Here is a 10,151-nt window from a genome sequence, read left to right as displayed (position 1 = left end):
TGATGGGAGTTTTAAGTGCTAGGTGCCTCTGAAAATCAGATCCTAAGGACTTCAATAGCCAGAGGCCTTTAGGATAGTTTGAGGGGATTAGAGAGAGTTGGAGGAGTTGGGCAGGAGGCAGTTCCCAAAGGCATTGTCAGTGAATCAGAATGAATTGAGAAGCACTTGCGGAATGTACATCTCTGGCTGCCTCTGTAACAATTCTCTCCACTCCCACTTCTGCTTCATAAACACAGCTTGTGCTAGCCAACATGCAGCTGCATGCAGTTCATCTTCTGCTAGCCAGCACGATCATACCTCCTAACCTCATGCCAGCTGGCCAGGTGGAGCTGAGGCTCCCCTACTCCTCCCATTCCCCTGTCAGCCAGACCGTCTGCCTGTCCACCACTTTCCTCACTCCACGCACTTCTCCAGCCACTGCTAGGCTCCCACTCCCTTCTCTCCCCAGCTGTTCCAACTTCTGCCTTGCCACTTCTCCCAATACTCAGGTTCCCCAGTGCTTACCTCTCGGCTTTACTGTTACTTCTGTCCCTCTCCTCCGCCCCCCCCCATCCACCCGATAGTTCTGATATTAATCCAATTCTTCCATCTGCTGCTCAGACTCATCTGCCTACTACCCACCTCACAGCCTCCAAGGGACGCCTCCAGCAGCCAAACATTCCTCCACAACCTGGCGCTGAAAATACAGGGGTGAAGGGAAGCGCATCCACAACTCCCAGTTAGCAGTAAACACTTTGCTTTATCATCTTTGTTTTCCGGTGAATGCCATGCTGGCGGAAGTGTCTGTGTGGTTTGAGCCAGTCCCTACGTAAGCTTCGCCATGTAGCTCTTCCAGTGCACTTCAGTAACGACCTGCTGTTCCACCCCTGGGTTTGTTCTACGCAGAGAATGATGATCTGCCAAATCGCATGCTGATTTTTTTTCACATAGACAAACATCCAGTAGGGAATAACATGAGTTCATGAATCTCTCTTACTAGAAAGATAGAAAGCCTGGTTCCCAGAGGTGACAGCCTAGTGCATTATCCACTCCACTACCTAGTCCTCTAATAACGGGTTATTTCTCCAAAGAACAACTTCCTTCATATTCACAAGGTTTTCATTTAGCTTCCCTTAATATCCTTATGAATATTTTAAATTGGCCTACACCAGCAGTACTTCTTTCACACATTATTTTCCTGGGGACCTGGTTCACAATTTACGTACCATTTATCTGAAAATATTTTACTCAGAATGACTATATGCATCTGTAATTCACCTAAGTATTGTTCATTCTCATATACCAGTGCATTGGGCTACCTTTCCACTGCGTCTGAGTATCGTGGGAATCAATGTGCAGCTAAGTGAAAAAAGCTAAATCTGTCCTGCATCGAGTTGTGCAGATTTTTTCACTGCCTCTGTCATGTTGTTTTATCTTTTAAATGTACTCACCTGGCACCATTTGCATTTCACATTAGAAAAAAAAATATGCACTAGCTAGCCTAGGAAATCTGTCATATTTCCCCTTCTCCCTCCTGTTGTTTGTTGAGCCCACTTGCTATAGCTGAAAGCATATAATTGCACTTTAGGTGTGGAAAAAACATACCACTGACTCACTGGCTGTTATCCAAGTGATCTACAAAGAGCAGTACTTCAAAAATGGGCTGAAGATAAATTGGTTTCTGGCCAATTGTCAAGTCATTTCAATGCTTAACATAGCTTTCATGAAAACACTTGACAGTATAACTGCAGTCATTATTTCGCTGGGTACCTGATTAATCCTTTCACTAGTAGTGTGGATGGCATAACTATCTCTGTTTTCACTGTAATTCAGAATTAATTATCCAGACCAGTGTGTTAGTTTGTTGGTGTTTTGATATTCTTTGTTTTGAAACAGCTTTGAGTTATTAATTCAACACCTTTTTTCTTTTTCTAATTTTAAGTAAATTTTAATGTTCATGAAAGGTGTTAGGATTAAAAGACCTAGAGACTGAAGTCCTCTGTGTAGTTACACTACAGGTACAGCATCTGCAGAAGTAGTGCAAGATTCCTCACCCTGTCCTATCAATGCACTTCAGTCCTGTTCTGGATGGCTGGGGAAGAAGTGATGTCTCAGTATGTGCAAGACAATGGGCAGTCAGCTAGTGAGTGACAGCATAGTTGTATAGCTAGAAGGCACTGCTGCCAGGCTCTTGTTCTCTAATAGGGGCTCTGATGGGCTCAGTCAGCAAAACCAATTGTGCTTTGTGTGGCCTTGGGCCTAGAGACTTATGAAAAATGAGAACAGGGGTTGCTGAAGGAAGGGGAGGTTGGGTGGAAGAGGGAGCATGGTGTCTTTCTGGGTACCTTGCCTTACTATGGAGAGCCAATTTCCAGGAGAGCTGGGTATGGAAACTAGACCTCCTCATTTATTTGGAGGAAGCTCCAGAACCCACACTATGGATACAGTGATGGGGGAGCAATCTGGAAGTTAGGGCATGTATCAGTGGCTGCCAGAGCTTGAGCTAGGAAGGAGAGGTCTCTAGAATGGCAAAGAGATGACCATGCACTTGGGTCTCCCCACTCTCTAACAGAGACAGGTGATGGGAGCCACAACGGTGGCTGACGGAGTGGAGATAAAGTGGCAGCAGATCTGTGTTGTCCTTCTACCCCAACATTCACTAGAATCTGTATTGGGTTTCTGCAGTTGTCCCAGGATTGTTTGTGTGTGCTAGAGAGAAGAAACTGTCTCTCTCTAATCCAGTCTTTTTTACATTTTGATATATTTTGGAAACATTACTTGTGTTCCCTGTAAGAATTCCATGTGTACTTTGATTAAAAGGAAGTGAGATGCTGAATTTTACATAAAAGAAACAAAACAGTTAACTCCCTGAAATTCTTGGCTTAACTGAATGCAGCAGCTATCTCTCTGGTGCTGCTTTTTTCAATTCTGCTTTAAAAGGGGAAGGGGGAATGAGTTTAAAAATATTAACATTTGTCCTGTGATGACTTTCTGCAAGCTGCTGAGCAGGATATTTTTCAAGTACTGAAAATTTCAGCAGGATTGCCTTCCATTCTAATCAGGTGAAAATTGGCTACAGTCATTTAAATGCGTTGTGCAAAGGCAAACTCTTTAAAATCTGGAGCATAACTTATTGAACAGCAAGCAAAAGAGCATCTGAGATTTTTTTTAAGTTACTGCCAGAAATGAAGCATGTGAACATCTACATCAAAAAAACAGGTAAGTGCATCAATTCTGATATTTTGATGATAACATGCTATAAATTAAACCATATTTAGAACCTCAGCTTTCCCCAATGAAGTCAATGATAAAACTTAATGGACAAAACTCAGGAACAGGCCCTACCTAATCTCTCTGATTTGCTGTGTGATTGCAGTTGCACAGAATAATTTTTCATAGATAATTTCACTGCATATTTTACACTCCAATCCTGCAACTCCCTCACTGCACCCAGTAGAGCCCCGGTGAAATCAATTCAGTTCCAAATCCAGGCATTGCTTATGAAAAACTTTAACTATGGGTCACAATTATATGATAATGCACTTGCTTCCGAGCAGCTAGGAAGGGTTTGTTCTCCTGGAAGAAGTTAATTCTTTGTTGGGAGAGGGATGAAAGGACACACTGAGACCAGTCTTTCCTAGTCTATTTTTAGTTAAAATATGCACATACAGCAGTTCATGTTGGCCCATCTTTTATCAAGGCAATATCAACAAAACAGTTGTAAAGATTACAGTTCACAGCCCCTTTTTCAAAATTCCAGCATGAGCAGCTTTGTTTGAACATCTTTGCTTAGATAGCCTGTTTCTGTGTCAAAACTGTCTCAAGATACCCCTTTGTATGGGTATGTCTTAATCTCTGCCCAGAACTCATTAAAACTCCACCCACTTGGGTGATTGCTACAAAAACACCTTGGATTTGAAGTTGCTGTGTTTGAGGGTACAAAATTGGGGCCAAATTGAGACCATTTGGAAAATCAGGGCCACAATATGTAGTCAACAGCAACAACGTAATTTCACATCAAACAGAAATATTCTGTACTGAGTGTACGAAATTGTTTCTGGTTAGTCCTTTAGTGCACTCTTAATTCGAAGTCCTCACATTTTCTTACAGCTAGTTGTTATTTTGATTACGGTGAATCAAGTAAAAAAGATCAAATCACATAGATTACTTCTTCCTTTTTCTGGTCTTGATAACAGGCTTTTATTTTGTTTTTTGTATGGAAGAATTAAAGTGTTCAGCATCTAATTCATAAGTCGAACTATTACTGAATGCAAGAGCAGCTTTTAAAATGTTGAATACTACACTTTTTAGCAATGGTACATAAAGAGAAGTAAATAAACTTAGCCAAGTAGTTCTGGCCACCAAGCTGAGAAAAATAACCTATTATGAAGAAGTGGGCTTGAACTGAAAGCCTGGATATGAATGTAATCAAAACTTTGGGAAACATTGGATCCAGATCAAAATGTCTCAGCCAATGATTATTTTTGTAATGGCCTACACCAAACCCCAGATTTGAACACACCTAGCTGTGAGGAGGTGTTCTCTCCACACCCCACCTGAAGGGGTAAGGTAGCTTGGAAGAGGCTAATTAACCTGGTAGGCTGCACCTGCGGGAGAATTAGGCTGTATAGACAAGCCCTAGTGGAAGATGAAGCTCAGCTAAGCAGGTGTAAGCTTATACAAAGCTAGGACGCTGACAATTGACGAGGCTACAGGAGAAGTAGGCTTTAGTCACTTCCTGGGAGTTGAGAGCTTGAGTTTGAGCCTCTGAGTGGGCCAGAACATCAAAAAAGAGACGCGAAGTAGGAAGGAGCACAGGGAAACAGCAATGGGGTCTGGGAGCGAGCAGCCCAAGGTTACTGGATAGAGGATCCCTGGGCTAGATTCTGGAGTAGTGTGCAGGCCCAGATTCCCCTACCTGCCACTGGGAAGGTGGCATAGTCTTAGATTAGAGGAAGGCCTGGAGAGTTGGACAGTTGGTTTGTCCCCACCCTGCCACAGAAGGAGAAAACAACAGTGACCTGGCCGGAGGACAAAGCCATGAAGAAGGAGCAGCCAAGCCCATGAACAGAGCTGGCTCCAGGCACCAGCGAAGGAAGCAGGTACTTGGGGCAGCCAATGGAAAGGGGCGGCATGTCCAGGTCTTGATGGCAATTCGGCAGCAGGTCTTTCAGTCAGGGCCATCCTTAGGCATACGCAACATAGGCAGCTGCGTAGGGCACCATGAAATTTGGGGCACCTGTGTGCTGAATACGCGGCAGCACCAGCCCCGGCCGGCCCCGCTGTGGTCTGTGCCCATGGCAAGGGGCAGGGCCATCCCTGGGGGGGGGGTGAGGCTCTGGACAGTTCCCTCTGCCCCACCTCTTACCCTTCCCCCTGCTCCGCCCCTCTTCTCCCAGCGACCCCACACTCACTGGCAGCGGCAGGAAGCGGAGCAATCTGGCCCCAGCCCGCTCCACTTCGCTTCCTGCCACCAGTGTGTGAGGGGAGGTTGGGGAAAGGACGCCCCCCGCACTCACTGGTGGCGGGAAGCAGAGCACTGCAGCGGGAGCTGGCAGAGTAGAGTGGTCTGGGGCCGGGCTGCTCTGTTTCCCGCTGGTGCGTGCGGGGGGGGGGGGAATATCCCTTCCCCCAAGCCTCCTCCCCCGAGTGACACGGCTGGGACCGGGGTGAGGGAAGCGGAGCAGACTGTTCCCGGCCCCCTGCTAATCCCCTGGGCCACTCTGGGCCTGTGGGGCCCCCCAAAGTGCCCCCCCACAGCTCCTGCCTCCCAGACCTTGGGGGGGCTGGTTAGGGCACCCAAATGGCTAGGGATGGCCCTGCCCTCAGTCCCTCTCTTCCTCTTTGAGCTGCCGCCAAAGTGCTACCGAAGAGGAAAAGAGAGCGAAGGACCCGCTGCCGAATTGCCACCAAAGAATGGAGCGGCACAATTGAGCTGCCACTGAAGCGCCGTTGATGGGCAAAAAAGCTGGAGCCAGCCCTGCCCATGAAGAGGGAGCATGCTGAGTCCTGCGGGGGGAGGCTGCTGAGAGAGCAAAGGAAGAAAAGGGGCATTGGACCTGGATGGAGCTAATCCCCAGAACAGCCAGGAGGTGTTGCCAAAAGGTGAGTGTCACCCATGGCACCCTTCTGAGGAATAGTTTGGGCCCATCTGTCCTATTACTCAATCCTGAAGAGTCAAAAGATACTATGGATTTTTTAGCATATAGGAGAAGAAATTCAAATCTCTGAATAGTGTGGGATGAGATTTTAAAATAAGTAGTAATCACATCTTTCCAGTATCCCATTTTATCTACTTTGCATGCCTTTCTTTCAGTGAAAATAAAATATTCAATATCCTATGATCAAACAGTTGCTCCAAATGAGCTGTGTTTGAATAATGAATCTATTGAATTCAGTCTAGGAGTCATTGTCTGTGACTCCCGAAAGTAAATTCTCAAAAAAAAAATTATCTTTTTAATAGTACAAGAACAATTTTATTCTAAAATTCCCTGAGAAGGACTCTACCTCCTCTTAATCCTTCCCTAATAATAAAAACAAGGAAAGCTGAACTGTAAGTGATAGCGATGTGAATTAAGAGCAACGTCCATATTTGTTTTTGCTGTGATACGTATTTCATGTAACTAGCTCACACACATACACATGTATTTTGCATCTAATGCATATTTGGAGGTAATATCTATGTGATAAATTACAGAGCTATGTGGCATATTCACTTATCATGCACCTCTGACTTCTTTGCCTGCCCAACAAATCCATCTCCCTGGGCATTATTCTAAAATCCCAATTCTGTCATCCGTTTCAAACAGCCACCGTTTCAAAAAAATCCAGCCGACAAGAGAAATATTTCCACTCCCCCGTTGTGGAACTTCCCCTAACCTTGCACCTGCCTGTGACTCAGGCTGGGCATTATTTAGTCCTGGGCTAGTGATAGCTTTATTAGGCATAAAACTGTCATGACTCTAAAGTGCAAAATCTCCAGATACTTCCGGCTTAGACACATTAAATATAAGCTTTCCCAATCTCAAACTAGCTCCTGTTCCGTCTGTGGATCCTGCTCACTGTAGAGATGCATAGCTCCCGAATCGCCAGTCCACAGGCGCGGCAAACTGCTCCCATGGCTACGAGGCAGGAGTGACCTTCAATCCAGCGTTTGTGTTTGGGAAACTTATTTGGCTGATTTGATTGTACCCTCGCAGCTGGTGTTCACGCGCTCAAGAGATGGGTTCGTTATCTTATGTGCATGTACACTGCCTGGCTTTTCTATGCGCAGGAATGTAACCACTAAGAAGTGTTGTAAACAAAGCAAGGAGAGAAATAAAAACCCCAGGAAAAGTTTTCCTGGGAGGCTTTTTGCAAGAGGCTTGTAAAGCTCTCTGGCTACCAACAAACCTGGCGTTCTGTTTCCTGCGTCGTCACCACAGCTGGTGACCCCGACGTGATGCCCCTCTACTCACCGGCTGGATACGCCGAGCGCGCCCGCGGCTGTTTGCCGCCCCTTATTCGTGAGTATGGGGGGGAAACTTTCCAGTGCCCAGAAGGAGCACGCAAGAGAGTTACAAAAGATTATAAGGCAGCGATCATGTGTCGTTGTCTCGGTCGCTCATATTGAGGACCTTCTAAGGGAAATAGATCGCCAGTGCCCCTGGTATCCGGACTGCGGGTCATTACAGCTTTTTGATTGGATACGGATTGGGATCACCTTGTATAGTGAACCCCGTGCCCCAGTTCAGCACCTGCTGCTCTGGCAGCGTTGTAAGGAGGCGCTGGAGGGGTTCGGCCCCGACGGCCTTAAGCCGGTTTCCCCTTTGCCCCCAGGTGATGGGCCACCCCCCTCCTGCCCGCAGATGACCCCCCCTGCGCCGCCGCCCATGGCGGCGCCCCCATGCCTACCGGTCAGGCGGGGGGGCGCTGTCGCCGCGGCGGTGCAGCCGGTGCGCAAGGCCGGTCTCTTGACCGACAAGGAATCCAAGTGTGGGTTCGAGGCGTTCCCCGTCTCTAGGCGGGATAATGGAAACGGGGGCCGAGTAGTGGACTGGGAGGCTCTCCCCTACTCGGTTCTGCACGAGCTCCGGGGGATCTTGAAAGGTGTGTCAAACGGTTATCACTTGCTCCCCCAAGATTGGAAAGACATGTGTCGCATGGTGCTGTCTCCCGCGCAATACATTGTGTGGGACAGCGAGTACCAGCGAGAGGCGCTTGCGGCAGCAGCACAAGGTGGGGGGGCTTATCTTGCTGAGCAGTTATATGGCACAGGGCAGTTTTCGGGCATCCCCGAGCAGGTGGTGGGCACGCCCCAGGTAGCTTTTCCCATCATTGGCCAGTGTGCCCGTCGCGCGTTTCGCAGGGTCCCCGCTGCGAGCGAGTCCTCTAAGTCTTTCGACCCTGGCGGAGTTGCTGCAGGCGTGTACTGATGTAGGCACTCAAACCCATCAGATGGCCCTGCTGACAGCTGCCCTGCACAAGGGGCAGAAGCCTCAGGGGAACTGCTTTAACTGCCACCATCCATATTGATGATTAGGTGTACGGCCCTCCCCCTCCGTTGGCTCACTGATGAGCTCGTATGGGTTGCGCAGTGGCCGCTTTTCCCCAGAATATGTGCAGTGTATATTGTAGCAGAGGTAAAGGAAATGCAAACCTACCAATATAGGTTGTGTTGTCTTGTTCAGATCACTGTGTGTTTGAAAGCAGGAGTTAGAAGTAAAAGGCAATCAAAAGACTGGGAAAGTTAATTGTGTCCCTTTTAAGTAAAAATCTTTAAGCTGTAGATAGCATTTGTATTAATGCAAGTTTCTAACTAATAAGGTAGAAGCCACTGAAATCTGGGCTGCCTATGAACAAATACAAGGAAACATTTTAAGCAATGACTGACTGCCCAAAAGGGGTAGACCTCTGTTCTTTTGTTTTTCAGATCATCAGAGAAAACGGATGCCAGCTGAACAGCATTCAATGTACCATGCATTTACTGGCACAATAGGGATTATTTTTGTGTTTTATGGCAAAAATTGTTGTTAAGAGTTGTATACCAACAGTCTTTGGAAGCAAAGACATGGAAGGTTAACCCACTCCCCATATTGCCCATGGGATCCTTCTGGCTACCTCAGATTTCTAGCCAGAGGGCTGGGGAGGGAGGAAAGCAATTAGACACCTGAGGTTGTACCGAGTGCACTCCTCAAAAGTGGGTGTGCTTGTCCCGGTTTGTTGCTCCAAAGCTCTGTAATAAAGTTATTTTACTGGAAGAGTGAAGGTTTCCTTTGTAGGTTAAAAGAAGCCGAGAAAGGGAGAAGAGGAAAAAGCACAGAATGAGTTAACTGAGAGGAAGATACAGCTTGCAGGCTCATCCAAGGCCACAGCCAAAACTTGGCTGACCCCCAAGACAAGGGGGGGGCTTAAATGTGCCTGAGCAACTGTGAGATCTGCAAAACACTGCCAGGCATTAATAAAATGTGTTAGGTTTCTTTTCTCACAGGTAGAGAAGTGCTACCCAAAGACCCTAGCACCCCTGCCATTTATTAAAACCAGGAGACTGAGTCTATGTAAAGTCCATCAACGAAAGACTGCTTTGGCTCCATGCTGGAAAGGCTCTTTCCAAGTCCTGTTAACCACCAACACCGCTGTGAAGTGCCAAGGACTGACTGCCTGGACCCATGCTTTTCACTGCAAAAAGACCCCTCCACCTCGGGAGGACTCTTTGACTGATGATAAGCCTATTTCTTCTTCTAGCCCTGCTGTGCCTTCTGGACAGCAGGAAAAAGGAAAAAAAGACAAGGTGAAGTGCTAGTAACCTCTCCCTTGTCCACTGACAGACCTACTGTGCCTCTGAATTTTTCTAAAAGACACAAAACCATTACAGGGTGATGTGCTAGTAACCTCTCCCCTGTATGATGCTAAACCACACTGTTTCAGGAAAAGAGAAGAAGGAACACTTGCTTCATTGAAACCACAAAGTCCAGGGATTCCTGACTACAAGAGACATTAAGAACTGACCCTGGTGAAGAAACAAAGAATTATACACTAGCAGGAAGAAATTTGTGGAACCCATTCTTGGGAACGTGGTATTGATTGGATTTTGGGGTTTATTCTACAGGCTGCGCCCTGTGTTTTGAATAAGTCCTTCAGTATGTATTGCCTTCCCTAATTGGATTTTAAATGATAAGTACCAAAGGCACCTT

General features: G+C 46.8%; 1 protein-coding gene across 1 annotated transcript in view; it reads left to right on the top strand.

Annotated features, from left to right (window-relative positions):
• The first annotated feature begins 3,136 nt into the window (after positions 1-3,136).
• LOC128845626 (syncytin-2-like) overlaps positions 3,137-10,151 on the top strand; it is a 30,859-nt gene continuing 23,844 nt past the window's right edge. Inside the window, exon 1 of the mRNA XM_054044481.1 lies at positions 3,137-3,198. The gene's annotated coding sequence lies outside the window, so the exon portion shown is untranslated. The remainder of the gene's footprint in view (positions 3,199-10,151) is intronic.

This window comes from Malaclemys terrapin, chromosome 11 (genome assembly GCF_027887155.1).
Source record: "Malaclemys terrapin pileata isolate rMalTer1 chromosome 11, rMalTer1.hap1, whole genome shotgun sequence".
In the NCBI taxonomy this organism is placed as follows: Eukaryota; Metazoa; Chordata; order Testudines; family Emydidae; genus Malaclemys; species Malaclemys terrapin.
This window is presented reverse-complemented; position numbering and strand designations above follow the sequence as displayed.